Source organism: Ambystoma mexicanum, chromosome 10 (assembly GCF_040938575.1).
Source record: "Ambystoma mexicanum isolate Mex_15411 chromosome 10, UKY_AmexF1_1, whole genome shotgun sequence".
NCBI lineage: Eukaryota > Metazoa > Chordata > Amphibia > Caudata > Ambystomatidae > Ambystoma > Ambystoma mexicanum.
In genome coordinates, this window is record NC_090932.1 from 814,137,016 (window position 1) to 814,152,675 (window position 15,660).

Sequence of the window (15,660 nt, forward strand, 5' to 3'; positions counted from 1 at the left end):
GTAAGCACAATCTCACCTTTGGTATAAGTCTGTACTACACAGTTTTGTGGTAGCAGGGCTGAGCAGCCAGGCTTATCTCAAGAGGGATGTGAGCAGTACAAGGTATTACACAAAGGACTTGCAATCACAGTGGTAAACAAACACTTACTCAAGGTTTCGTCGTAACACAATATTCATTTATTTACACAGTCATTTAGAAAACATTCCACTAGCAATAAGCAGCTCAATATCACACTATAATACATTCCAGTACCGAACCAATAAGTTTCTGAACAAGTTAGACTCCCCAGGGGTAAGAGCAAAATGACACTTCAGTGACTTTAAATGGGAGTAAAAGACACAAGTTATAAGAATTAAACACAAATACTTGTTTAGGCGGGGCAAATAGTTTCAGTTCACTGTTAGAGGCAGTTCAATTCAATAGGCCTGGGCCAAAGTCAATGGACCAGTGTCTTGGATAGGATAGCACAGTTCTGGTAGTAAACGGTTAAGTCTTTGCCAATGTTCTCAGAACTAGTTTGCACGAGAAAGAGTTATATGTCGGATTAGGAGCGAACAAGACTCCAAAGTTGGGAAAATTTCACAAACCTTCACTGCGGCAGAGAGGATTTCTCAACCACGTTGGCACAGTACCTTGGTAATGAAGAAAAGCTGTAGCTGAGGCAATTGTTCCTGGCAGTTCCTGCAGATCGCGCTGTTCTTAGGCCTCAGTCATGGGGACAAGAGGGAGGATGTTGGGAGGCTGCTGCACTACATTGGGATGGATCCACAAGCTTGGCCAAACGTCAGTTCAAGGTGTGAGTGCCTTAAAGCCAACAAACTGGTATCCTACTCACTGGCTAGCCGTTTTTCTTCAGCACTCTGAAAACATTTCTACCAGTATAGAGATGGTTTCCAGGTGGCTTGCAAGTTGGTTGTTCCCACCAGCTCAAGGGAAGAAGTCGACCTTGAAGGGGCTTTTCTATCAAGGGAGTTTCTGGCGATTTGAACCTGCAGCAGGGCTTCACCGGGCAAACCAACTGTCCAGGAGTTTCAGCAGTCATCTTCCTTCCGCTCGGCATCGGTTCTTTCGTTCCAGTGGTCAACTCTGCCTTCCAAGACCCAGAGACCTGCCTTTTAAACAGTTTTCTCCCTTTCATTCCAACCTAGCTGCCACTCACACAGCTGGGTGGCTGTCCTTGCTGCACAGTCAGCCAGCCAATCATGCCAAAGTGCATTCAGGTCTTCTAGGAGACTAAGCACAAGGAGTTTCGGGCACCTCCCTCATTTCCTGTCCATCCCAGACACTCAGGCACCGGAGGTGGTCTTCAGTACTGAAGCCTGCCAAAGGCAAACAAACAAAGGGACCAAACCTGGTTTGGGGCTCAGAGACAAACACTAGAAGGACTTTTCCAAAAAGAAATGGCAAAAAAAGTCGATCGGAACCTGTTTTTACATAGGAGGATCAGATGCCATCTTGGAAAACATGGCTCTGGTGGATTTTAGCTACCGGAGGGTTTAAACAGGTCGCGGTCCGGAAAATCATGGTGTACCACTACCACCAGCCATTCTGAGAGGAAAGGGCAGCATTTGAGTCCTACATGAGTTTTCTAGGCATTGGGAATACTAGGTAGTCCCTCCAGCACTCTGCTGTAAGGAAGTTTGTGCTGGGTCTAGCAATTTAAAAAGACTAGCAAAGTTAATTTAACGTTACATGCTCTGGGAGACAGTAGCCAGTCCCAGAGATGGTATTTAAATCTTGGGAAGTATGAAAGACATCCCTGTGCAACTGCACTGAGGGTGCTTTGTGACACAAATAAAAAGGATGATGCCTATGAAGTTGGTTAAAACTCCAAAACTAAAGAAAATAAGTGCAGAAAACACACAGAATTAAAATGTACAGAGTCCCAAAGTACAGCAAAAGAGCTGGGTGTCTCTAAGGTAGAGAGGAATTAACACATTTTGAGAATCCTCCCTAACAGAACCCTGGCCCCTACAGTTAACCTTCACATTCCATAAACAAGCCCCACACATTTTGGTCTAAGAAGGTGTGGTGTAGAATTATCTATTTAGGCATTGACTGATTGTTTGCTCTATTTACCAAACCTTGTTGTAAGTCATCATTCAGTCATATTTTCTTTAATGGCAGGATGTAGACTTTCTATTCAGGGGTACAAGCGAGCTGCAAAACTGTATACAAATATTTCCTTTATTTAAACCTATTAACCGTGACTTCACATGTCATTTCACATATCTCTGGTAATGTGAATTTCCTGTTGCCATGAAGAATTCCTCATAGGGTACATTCTTTAGGGCTGACTAGAAATGAGTTAGAGTGTTTCTTGAGGTTACTTACCTAAAACTTTATTATTTACTAGAGACAATCTGAAGTCAATGACATCAATCTGTTTATCACTCTAGCTTAAAGAGAAGTTCAGGTTGTTATCATTGGTATTGCAAACAATCTCAAATCCCAAACTCTTAGGAAGATTACATGGCCAAATGTACAGTTAATCACATACACATAGGTGTTCCAAATATTTCCATTAATATATCAAACATGGATTTATTCCCAATGACCTATCATCAAGTTGCAAGCGGGCAAATATAGGACCAGATATCACGTTCATTTGCCAAAATTACTTTGAAAAAAAACATTGAAATATATGGGGGGAGGGATAAAATGGGTGGGGAGGTGTTTGAGGTAGGAGTGAAGGAGTAGGGAAAGTGTTGGCTTGGGGTGCGGGGGCCCAACATTTAAAAAAAAGACATATGTATTTATTTCAAAGTAATTTCAGTGTTGGAAATGACTTTGAAGAAAAAGCCTGGTGGCAAATGAACATGGAACCGTATAGCCTGTCACTGTATCACTATTTTCACCGAGCCAAACTATTATAGAAGGGGAAAGACCAAATACAAATCAGACTTGGTCCACCCCAAAAGGGGCAGTTCAGCCTGAAGTGTTAGGTCACATCCCTTCTGCACGAGACCACAAGCATCGCCAGACATGTTTCGGCCTTGTTGGGCGTCATCAGTGAGGAGTAGCTTCTCCTGGTGCCACCATCTTGATTAATTGACTGTTAGGAGACAAAAAGGAGCTACTCCCTTTTGCCTCCCCATGCCCCCATCCACCTCCCAACACCAAAAGACATGCTGCACCCTTCCCCCGAAATACGCATGGAGGCCATCTCCAGTGAAACAAATAAAATACAACTATTTGCATCCCGGACGAAGACCCCGGGTGTGAATATCTATGAATCCTGCTTAGGTGGGGGGCATACTTAGTCAGTGATGGCCATGGTCCCTCTGCCTCGGATAAGGCTGGCAGGCCATTAGAAAAGCTTAAAAAAGAGGAAGCTAATCAAAGCAGTAGTTAAAAAAACATATTCATGGCAAGACATGGCATTGACAACAAACATTAGTTTTTCAGAGTCATGCACCTGTTAGTTATATGGCAATTATGGACAATGCACACCCTTCATTCTTGATATTCGCAGCTATTTTGCGAGGAGGGATATGGAATTAATCTGTGCCCTCCCCCTCAACAAACTACAAAAAAATAAAGGACTGATATATTTTCTGACACCATCTTGGTCTGAGTGCAGGGGGACCTTGTCCATTGGCCGAGTGCATGCTCTTCTTTTTTCAAATTCAGAAAATGTGTTTTACTGGTCCTGCCAGTCCCTGGGCTTTAGATCAAGCACCCCAGAGAGACTGAGAGAAACTAAAATGAATAGTCATGTATACATGCCTTTAACGCCAAGCAGCTGCGCAAGCCAGAGAGAAACCATCCATAAATAAGTGTGAATGCCAGAATATTGCACATTTTGACAAATCACTGTTTTCTGAAAATGAATAGTTATTCCACCAAAGTGATTCATATAATGAATGCTAAAATAGAATAAATAGGTCTTTGATTTCTTTACCAGACTTGTTAGGCAGAGGTAGGATGTTGCTATAGCAGTGACATAACAGGCTTTTGATGGTGATGTAGAAAAGGAATAGGCTAGAGCAAAGAGTGTGGTAGAACAATTAAATAGGATGTATTTGAGGGGCAGATAGGACATTGGAATAAAAAAAAAAGCAGTATTGCCTCTCACTAACCACATTCCATAACATAATCATGACATTTCATTTTGGTTTTATGTTAATGTTGTATTATTGGGATTTATACTGTGCAACACTGCCATGTTATGGTCTTCTTGGGCTCTCATAGATTTCATAGAGATGGTGGGGTATAAAGTAAGTGAATAGAACATGTGAGATAGCTTTGGTGTTGTGTTGTGTATGCAGGTTGGAGGACCCTGAGCTCTGCATGCAGTTCTGTTTCTTAGAGCCCTTTGTCAAGCATGAAGGATGTTCTGACCAGAGAAGAGACGTGCGTGCCTTTAATCCTGGGATGCATTGGCCCAGACCTGGGTATGTTTGTTGCTTAAAGAGAGTTTTTTCTGTTGTGCAGTGTTTCTTGGGACATACATTGTCATGTGTGTGACTCAAAATACCCAGGGCAAGATTACCGTAATAGAGTTTAACAGCACTAGGAAAATAAATCTGAAGATTTTAAATACTTCTGGTCTTTGGTATTCTGGAGTGTGAACAAATATGCCTTTCTGTTTGGGAGTAACATTCTTGAAGACAATTACAAGGGTCACTCTCCGTCTCTTTATGGTCAAGAAAAGGATAGCCAGTGTCACTTTGCAGAGGGCCTCTTTGCTCCTTTATAGTTTAATGACAATGTGAGGGGGGAGGGTTTAATATCCCTTCCATCACACAGATTTGCTTAGGGATAAACTCTGTGAAGGGCCCCAACCATGGATGAGTGGTTTTGTGCTAGTTTGAATTCAAGACCTGAGTCCCTACCTTTTGTTTTAAGGCCATCTTATCAGAAGAAATGATTCTGAACTGTAAGTGATTTCAATCTGTCACCCACCCAAGACAAAGCTCAGTATGTAGTGCAAAACTGTAATCCTTATTTATTTTTGTCTAAAAGTTCAATATTCTGAACGATATACGACTCATATCACACCCTTCTCCTTGAAATCCCCCCCAGCCCCCCCGCCCGTCACACTAAACCAGGAATCATGCTGGTTTGCAAAGGTAAATATTTATTTGTGTATTTAAAATGTAATCACAATATGTTTTAATAGATAAACAACTATCACCAATGGGGATAGAACACTGAATAATATCTTTAATACACGAGGAGAAAGTAAAGAGAAAAACAATTTCAGCACAGAAGATAATACTTTTGCGTTGGTTCAGATCAGATAGCACTGTGGTTAGCAGTTCCCCCTGCAACACCCCTCAACCTTCCAATATGCAATGTAAAGAGATGGGAGGAGAGAGCAGGTATTCAGGACTGGCACAAATCAAACAGAATATCAATCCCACTTTCCCCCTTTCAAACACAAGAGAAAACAGAATTGACTGTCCAGCTGTCAGAATGGCTTTTAGGATTGTCTTTAGAATGGACTGGGCAAACACCAAATCTGGTCAAAAATACAGAAATGGTTACAAATTCCTATGGGAGCCCGTTTGGACAGTTGCACACAAGCACAAGCAATGATTTGGTCAGCAGAAAACAATGTCAATCTTAAGGTCCAAGTCGGAAGCAGTTTAGAGCTATTTTACACGTGTAAAAATTTCGGATTTTTTAAATCGTGGGAAGCATTTCATTGCACGATATTCACGATAACGGGTGAATCACACTGATTTGGAGTGCAGTTTTGGGTTCTATGGATAGCTATGGATGTTGGGTACAAGTAGGAGTTGAACTTTCGTTTCTATCACAAAAACTGAGGGAGTTATGGAGTTTTTTGAAAAGTTTGTTTTTGTAAAATAGGCACGAGAATTGAAGACACAAATGCACTTTTGAAAATTACAAATGGGTTTGCTTACACTAGGGGATGACTATGAAGAAGCGAATACCACACAGGAATGTTACAGCCACTGGATCAGGGTGACCCACCTGATAAGAAACTCGACTTCTCCAGATGAGAAAAGGGTCAGCGCATAGGTAGTTCTAACAATATTGGTTCTGAAGGAAAGGTAGGATGGGTTGGATAGGGATGAGAAAAAGCAAAGATACTCCTAACAATACTGGTTATAAATGAAAGATAGGATGGGTTGGAAATAGGGACAAGACTATGCAAAGTCCACCTGCTATGGGACACAGCTTTTCCTATTTATACTCACTGGATACATTTTAATGAGACAGTCAGTTCTGGTCACGGATTGGGTCTGGTCTGGTCTAGGAAAAACAGCACATCAGGCACAGGACTGGATCCTCTAGGCCGGTCGCCGGATTGCCACAGGATCTGCTCTCCTAGTCTGTGGGTATTTGGATCAGCTGGATGGCGGATTCCTCAGGCAAGCCTAGTGGTGGCAAGCCAGAGAATTTCTGGATACTGGTTCAAAATGGCCTTCTCACATTACACAGCGCTTTACTGAGTGGAGAGAATACATTTGAGTATTTGGGGCTTGCTGGAAATCAATAGTCTCTATTGCTGGTAAGAGATTTGGATCTGGAAGAATATTTAAAGCTGGATGTAGAAAGCGGGATCAGAGTGCTTCGCCGAAATCAGGAAGGTGGCTGGATCTGTGAGTCCTTATGTCCTCTCAGCTGTATTTATGCCTTAAAAATGACATCACAAAGGGGTGTATGGGCTGGCTTACCTAACCCTGCCCCTGTGAAAGGTGATTGGGTCAGAGTCTACTCTCTGCCTTGATAGGAGGAGAGATACAGAGTGTCATCTTTATGGTATAATTTTATGATGCTGAGAATCCACCCCTAGCCACTGGAACACAAAGTCTAATTTTGGCAAAATACATATTTACACATGTGCAACCTCTATAAAAATCACATAGACAGATTGCATCTTTTATGGAGTATCTGCTCATCAAAATCTCACAGCTGTAGGATCTGGTGTCAACTTTCTTCACAGTGTTAGGGAGAATTCCCTTATAAGGCTAATTTCCCAAACCTAGTGAGTCCCCCAGCAGCTTTGCTGTATTTTCTTTTCTTTTCTCCTGCTAAGAGTGAGACTCTTTTCCTCCCACTCTTAGGCATGATTTGAGGTATGTCTTTGACTTTTTGTGTGATTTTGGGCTATGGGGTTTTCTTTTTACTCCATATGGTATCATCTATTTTTTATGTGTGTGTTACACAGCACCCTCAGTGCAGTAACAAAGGCGTGTCATAGTGACCCCAAACATAGACTCCATACCCTGAGACTGACTACTGTCTCCCAGGGCATGTAAAGTCACCATTGACTTTACTAGTCCTAAATTGTGAACAGAACCAGTACAAACCATCATATTGTGGAAGTACTGGAAGGGGTTAATTATATTGCCCCTGGGTCTGTTTTCAAAGGGGCACTGTCCAGTCCCCCCTTGTCGAGTTTCTGGCTGGTGGCAGTGGTTACCACGCAAAATATTCCACCGGAATATACCCTATGGGATTCTCCCATTGATTTTAAACGCACCACTTTTTGGTGCAATGTTAAAGATACCGCCGGTTTATTTATTTAATATTAAATCAACAGTTGAGTCTTTTTGCCAGAACTCTTTTCTAAAATGGTGTTCGTGTCTGTCTCTGTACCTCTGACCAAGGTCGAGCCCTTTGTTCCACTTTTTGGCGGGCTTCTCCACAGATGCCCTCCAAATGGTGCCACTCTGTCTGGGTTTCACAGGGAGGTTGGAGGGGGGGAATCAGCACACTGGACTGCGTTGCCTCGGCAACCCAAGTCACACTCTACTCTGATTGGCCCATTGGTGAGCCGCCCGGCTCACCACTTAGCATGTGCGATTGACAGCTCGGCTGATGAATGGGGGTTTTTCTGCATAAAAGCAGGGCCTTTGGGACTGGAACTTCAGAAGTCACCACAGGACCTAAGAATCCGAAGAGGGAAGAAGCTGAGCCATCTGCAACGACGACACCACCGGTGAAGCCCTGCTGCAACTACCTCAACACTTTCCCAACGACAAGAGAAGATATTCTGCTGGTGGGACCAACCAGTTCGCCCTTTTCACCTTCCAAAGATGTCTCTTGGTCGAATCGCCCATGCCAAGCACCCCGGCGGCCGGATAGCCAAGCTTCACCACTTTGACCGCGAATAAAAGGAACTCACCTTTTATTGACGAACTCCACGGCTGGTTTCATCCCTGTGCAGTGCAACGACTCCACATTTCCTCCTAAACGAGATCCTCTCTTCCCCTGGTAGAAACAACAAACTGAAACCACTGCCAGGAACAACTGCCACCGCTGGGGCCTCCTCTCTGTTTAAGGTACTGTGTCCTGCCTGGCCTCCCTTTCTACGGTTTGCCCAAGGTGACCCTTAAATCCTTGGCTTGTCAACTGGGTTGGCCCCAGACTTTCTAACCTTACCTTTTTGAATCACCCCAACCTCCTTTGAACATTCTGCAAAGACTTTTGGTGCATTTTAAACCGTGTGATCCTGGGCACATTTTGCGTTGCTCCCTTCAAAGTGGGCCTGGCCTATGAACTTTGGCTCTACAGTATTTACTGCCTTTATTCCCTTGCTGAGAACTCCTAAAAGTGTTGGGACCTGTTTTATTTCTATGCTCTGCCTTTTTCTAACCCTTTAACTGAACTATTGGAGTGCCATCAGGTTATGCGCTCACATCTGTTTAACAAATCGTGGTGTTTTAACTCTGACTTGTCTGATACTTATCAAGGGAGGTGTGCATACTTTACCTGACTGTGTTTTAACTTGCTTTTGATTTAGAGTGCTAGTATATTGCCTAAAGTGTGTTTTAAATAAATAATTATATACTTTTTATACAAAGCTCTGGTCAGTGTTTGTTTGCTCTACTGTGTTTTTAGCCCTATTGTGTATACTCTATATACTGCCCTACTCTTCTTGAGAGAAGACTGACTGCTCAGCCACAGCTACCAGGTAAATCTGGGTCGTGCAGACTGCTACCATTTGGGTTTACTGCTTACTCCTGTAGTCTTAATCTTTTTGCAGTGTTCCCCAAGGGAACTGCACAGGATTCTGCCTAACGCAAATATCTTGCCATTCCTGTCCAGAACATGTCACACAGTTCTGCCACCTCTTCACACGTGCAGCCAGAAATTAAATGAACAACTCTGTCATTTTTATATGTTTCACCATTTTAAATAGCAAGTTATAAGTCTTTTAAAAAGTGTTCTTTGTTCCTTTTTAGCAACAGATGGTCACTTGGCTCCGCCTCTTTTTGTCTCCCTGCAGTCCAGAGGCATGCTCTTCCTTGTTTGTTTCTTCCAGAGGCCATTTAGGACCCTCTTCATACTTCTAGATTCCAGAGCTGCAGCTTGTCATTGTTCATTTGCTTTCTGTAGACCAGATTCTGTCCTACCCTGCAATTATCACCTCCCCATGAGTTTATGCTGAGGGGAAGGCCCTCCTTCTGGGGAAAAAAACATGCTTTCCCAGTTTTTTTTTCAACTTCAGCCAATCTAATTACTTCTTAAACCTGACAAAAATCCACATTTATTGCATCACATACAAATACATTTCTTTCTTGGCCTTAAAATTTGTAGAATCAGAAACACATCTAAAATCAGTATTCCTTTTTGCAACTATCCTGTTTATGTTTGCTAATTCAGCAGGCTTTTGAGTTTTAGGTCATTTTAAAGCTGCCTTAGTAGTCCTCTGACAGCTGTCATTCAGGTCGCCCCGGGTACTGCACCCAGATTTTGGGATAGAGGCTGTCAGTTTTCTCCGACTTTGTATGTTTCACAATGTTTCATTTGATAGATGGATTTTAGCACTAGGAAATATTGTGAATGTTGAAAAGGGTTGTGTTATAGGCATTTTGGAGTTTTGGGCAACAAGGCAAATGACAATTGTAGGCACACTTTGGGGTTTCACTTGCAAAATGCTGCTTCTCTCTCTTACTCTGTTTGCTGGTCATGGAACCCACTGGCACATTTCTGCAGGGTGTGCTCTATTCCACTGCACATGCACCATGGGTGGCAGGTTGTGTATCTCTCTTTTTGTGTGCTGGAGCACACGGTTTTGGTAGATTTCTATAGGTTTTTGGCACACACAAGTGTTTTGCAGCCATTGCTGCTGTTTCTTTCCCCATAACTGGCAGGGTGATGCCGCATAGCATAGCGGAGTGGGTCAATACATGCCACAGAGCCGCCCCTCCCGACTTGTTTTTGACCGCCCGTCAAAGGGAAGTCGGGAGATTGGGATGTTCTCTTCTTTTGTCCATGTGGAGAAAGTCAGCTGCTTCACCCGTCAGTGCTGGAGGCGACATGGTTTCCTCGCCGGTTCTGGTCAGAAATATTTCTGGTTCTGGTTGGGAGTATGGAGCAGCACTCCGGGCTCCTTGGGTCTTTCCTCCCGGTCCCCGAGTGGTCCTCCTTGGTACTCCTTTGGATAATTCTTAGTCCAGATGCCAGAAGATAAAATAGAGCATAGTTATGGATATTTTTCCACTACTGTGTCCACACGTCATTTGAGGATGTCAGCAGTGGGAGAGACACTTGCATTGGCCATAATTGGCAGTATTCCCCATCTGGGTTTCTGGTTGGTTCCTCAATTTGCCACAAAGTATGCCTGGGATGGCAACTCTTTAGCTGGTTTATGTGGACCTACTTGTCTTCCCCTTCTGCCAAACTGCCCTTGGGGATGCGGATTCTGTAGGTGACTGGTGAGATTCTGTCCACGATTTCAAAAAGACCCCACCAAGTTGGGAGGAATTTGCGCCGTTTGGCTTGGTTCCTTTGGAAATTGTACAAGTAGACCCGGTCTCCTACTTGATATTCCTTTTTAGTTGTCTTGGGATCATAGTGGGTCTTCATACTGTCTGCAGATCCTTCTAGATTCCACTGAGCATAGGCAAACGCATGTTGAATGTGTTTTCTCAACATACTCTTGAGTTGTGGAGGCATTTATCAAGGTCTGCTCTTGGTTTCTGTAGAGCAGATGCTGGGGTAGCACCATCCTTCATCCAGTCATCAGCTCAAATGGAGACATTTTTGTTGCAGAAGAAGGGGTAGATCTTATGGCTATTAGGACTAGGGGTAATCGAACGTCCCAACTTGGCCCAGAATCTGCCACAAACTTTTTTAATATGCTCACAATAGTTTTGTTGTACCTCTCAACCCCACCACTAGCGGACCGCCGGTAGGCAATGTGTATTTTCATTTTGACCCCAAGTATCTCCCACATCTTTGTCATCACTTCGCTAGTGAAGTGGCTACCTCCGTCTGACTCAATCCTTTAGGGTAGCCCAAAACACGAGAAGATGGAATTGATCATCAGGGCAGCTGCTGTTTCTGCCTTGCAATTTGGGGCCGGGAGACATTGCACCCATTTAGCGAACAAGCATGTTACGGTCAACATGTACTTGTTCCCCCTAGAGGAGCGAATAACGGGCCTGATGAAATCGACTTGCAAATCTGACCAAGGTAGTATCATCCCCCACTTTTGGAGGGGTGCACGGTGTGTGAGTGATGTTGGCTGAAATTGCGCACACATAAGACACCCCTTCAAGTATTGGTCGAGGTCCTGCCCCATGTGTGGCCAGTATGCAACCTCTCGTAAGATTTCTAATGTCGTATGAAACCCCTGGTGACCGGCTGTGGCCGCATAATGGGTGTGATTTAGCATCAGGCTTTGGAATGAGGTAGGGACCACTCACTTGTCATGGCCAGCTATGGATCTCCTCAACAACAAACCGTTGTGGATTCGGAACATTTTTGGACACTTCATCAACACTCTGAGGTCCTCTTTCCCAATGTAATTGGTAGCCGTAATCAAATCAGCATCTGGGGTCTCCTTACTCCATTGTGCAGTTGAGAGTTCATTGAGAGCATTTGTCTGGGACCTAGTGATAACAGTGACCTGGATTTCCCCCAACAGGACTCGATCTCTGTTAGGCAGAAACCTGTGCAGTTCCCTTAGGGACCACTGGAAAAGCTTTAAGACTACAGGTGTTTGGCAGTAAACCCACTTGGTAGCAGTCTGTACCACACAGATTCACTTGGTAGCTGTGACTGAGCAGTTAGACTTCCCTCAAGAAGAGTTAGGCAGTATGCAGAGTATACACAATAGGTACAGAGACACAGTAGCACAAACAAACACTGACCAGAGATTTGGTCTAAAAGTATATAATTATTTATTTAAAGACACACTTGGGATTTACACTAGCAAAAAACGGGGTAAGTAAATTCAGCACACAGTCACTATCATATATATACCACCCTATTCACTTATTAGACAAGTCTTAGTGAGAAACACCACTTATTTTCAGACAGAGGTGAGCGCTTAACATAAGATGACACTCTAATAAGTTATAAAGAAAGGGAGGGAAAAAGGCAGAGTTAAGGAAGCACACAAGTTTCAATACTTTTAAAAAGAACCACAGTAAGGCAGGCTAGGCAGAGTTCTACTGGAGAGCAAGGAAGTCAATTGCAAGGCCCACTCTTAGAGAGAGCAAGCAGAAGGGGTCCAGGTTCACACAGTGGGGTAATGCCCAAAGAGTCTTGTAGATAGTTTGCACAAAAAGGATGAAATTAAAGTCAGGAAAAGTTAGCTAGGTTGTCCCAGGCTAGCCCAGGTTAGAAAGTCGAGGCTTTACTGTCACCCCGAACGATCTGTCGCAAGGGAAGCCAGGCGGGACACAGTACCTTAAGTGTGAAGGAAGCTCCAGCGGGGGCAGTTGTTCCTGGCAGCAGGTACAAGTCGGCGTTTCGTCCAGAGGAAGAAGGAGTCTCGCCGTGGAGGAAAGATGAAGGTCGCTGCACTGCCAGGGAAGAAACCAGCCGCAGAGTTCTTCAATTAAAAGGTACTACCCTTCTCTTCGCGGTAGCGGTAAACCATGGTATTCCGTTTGCCGGGGTGCTGGGCACGGGCAAGGCGGCCACGAGATACTCCAGGAAGGTGAAAAGAAGACAAAACTGGTTATCCCCACCAGTCAAAGGAAGAAGACTCTCGGGACTGGAGACCTCCTCTGTCGTCGGAAAAGTAGTGAGAGGGTTCAGCAGGGCTCCACCGGTGGTGTCATCGTTGCAGGTCAGCTCAGCTTCTCCCTCCTCGGATTCTTAGGTCCTGTGGCGACATCTGAAGTTCTAGTCCCAAAAGCCCTGCTTTTATGCAGCAAACCCCCATTCATTCAGCCTAGCTGTCAATCAAACATGCTAAGGCCGGCTCACCACTTGGGCCAATCACACAAGAGTGCGACTTGAGTTACCAAGGTAACTCAGTCCAGGGTGCCTAAACCCCTTCCCACATCCCCTGTGGTACCCAGACAGAGTGGCACCACTTTTGGAGGATTCTGTGGAGAAGCCCACCAAAAAAGTGGAACAAAGGGCTCGACTTGGGTTGGAGTCACAGAAGAGAACACAAACGCCATTTTAGAATCGAGTTCTGGTAAAAAATACCAACCGGTGAATTAATATTAAATAAATAAACCGGCGGTATGTTCGAGGCTATAAGAATTAAATTATTAAAGTTGGTAGCCTCGAACAATGGGAAAATCCCATAGAGATGTATTCGCGGTCGAATATAAAAAGTAGTATCCACTGCCACCAGCCAAAATTCGATCAGGGGGGACGGAGACGTGCCCCCTCGAATAACAGACCCCGGGGCAATCAAATTGCCCCGACCAGTACGTCCAAAATATGATGGTTTGTACTAGTTTCTGTTCATAATTTGGGACTAGTAAAGCCAATGGTGACTTTACATGCCCTGGGAGACAGTAGTCAGTCCCAGGGTATGGAGTCTATGTTGGGGGGTCGCTACGACACCCCTGGGTTACAGCACAGAGGGTGCTGTGTAACCCACATCAAAAACACATGAGACCCTATGGAGTAAAAGACCCCATAGCCCATAAAGCAACACCTCAAATCATGTCTAAGAGTGGGAGTAAAAGAGTCTCACTCTTAGCAGTAGAGAAAATAATAAACCCCAAAAATCCAGCAAAGCTGCTGGGGGACTCCCTAGGTTTTGGAAATTAGCCTTTACTGTCAAGGAGTTCCCCCCTACTCACCTGGGTCCGGTGTTTGCCGGTGTCTTCGATCGCTGCCTTCTTGCGAACGCTCCTGGTCTTGAACAGTACTGCTCGAGTCTCGTCTGGTGCCAGGTTGCATTTAGTTCCAGGATTGCGGAGTCCAGGAATCCGGGAGACTGGAAAGGCTAGAAATGCCCGGAACCAGGAAGGGGGAAAGGGACAGGAGTGGGTAATAGCACTGGGACAAAGGAAACAATACCGCGAGCTACGAACACACATCTGGGCTACTCTGCAATAGCATTAGACGCACGGAGCTGTGGAAGGCGTGGTCTATAAATAGATCACCCGCGTTCAGCGCATGGAGCGAGCAAGGGCTACAGCTCTGAACGCCCATGTTGGAAGTAGTATGGAATGTAAGCCCCGTTGAGACCAGGAGCAGGAGGTCCAAAAGGGGCGTGATATGAAGTTCATGACAGCATGCCTCCTCAGAAGGCCTTTCCCTCCAGGTTTGCCCAGGTGTATTAGGTGAAATCTTCTGAGCAACCGAGGAGCCTTGATATTTGAAATAGTTTCCCAGGTCCTTTTGCTAGGAGGATATCCTTTCCACTCCACTAGGTATTGAAGATGGCCTCGCTTATACCTGGAGTCACAAATCCGGGACACCTCATATTCCAGTTGGTTGTCAACCAGTAGAAGAGGTGGTCTACTGGATTTTCGAGAGAATTGGATGTAGGGTTTCAATAGGGATGTGTGAAAAACTGGATGAATTCTTTTCCAGGAGTCAGGTAGCATGATTCGATATGAGACAGGATTGATAATCTCCTTGATGGGAAATAGACCATAGTAGCGGCGAGCCAGCTTGTTTGGTCGTAAGTGTTGTGGAAGTAGTTTTGATGACAACCACACTTGGTCACCGACCGTATAGGAAGGACCTGGTCTTCTCTTGGAATCTGCATACCTCTTGGTCTGTGATCTGGCTTTCTCTAAGTGTTCTTTAGCCTCCCGGTGAATGTTGATAAGAGTTTCGATCCAGGAGTCAACAGTAGGTACTGGTGTAGGTTAAGGAAGAACCGAGGGTAAGACCGATGGATGGAACCCCTGGCTACAATAAAAGGGGCTGGTCTGTAGCGCTGAGTGTTCGGAGTTGTTGTAAGCAAATTCCGCAACGAGTATCAGGAGAGACCAGTCATCCTGGACCTTGGTGGCGAAACATCGGAGATATTGTTCCAGGGTCTGATTTGCACGTTCTGTGGCTCCGTTGGTTTGGGGGTGATATCCTGAAGAGAGGGCATGTTGGATTCCTAGTACCCGACAGAGGTGTTTCCAGAATTGTGAAATGTATTGGGGACCCCGGTCAGATATGATCTTGGAAGGAAGCCCATGTAGTCGGAATATGTGTTCCAGAAATATTTCAGCTAGCTCTGAAGAGGAGGGTAGTTTCATCAGTGGCGTAAAATGGGCCATGTGGGTAAACAAATCTATGGTGACCATGATGGTAGTATATCCTCGGGAAGGTGGTAACTCCACTATGAAGTCTGTAGCAATGATTTCCCATGGTTTAGAGGGTAGAGTGGGCTACAGAAGAAGACCCGCCGGTCTTTTGTTATCATGTTTATTTTGGGCGCAGGTTATACAAGCCTGGATGTATTGCTGTACGTCAGACTTCATTTTAGGCCACCAGAACTGTCTCTGTATAAAACGGAGGGTGTTGGT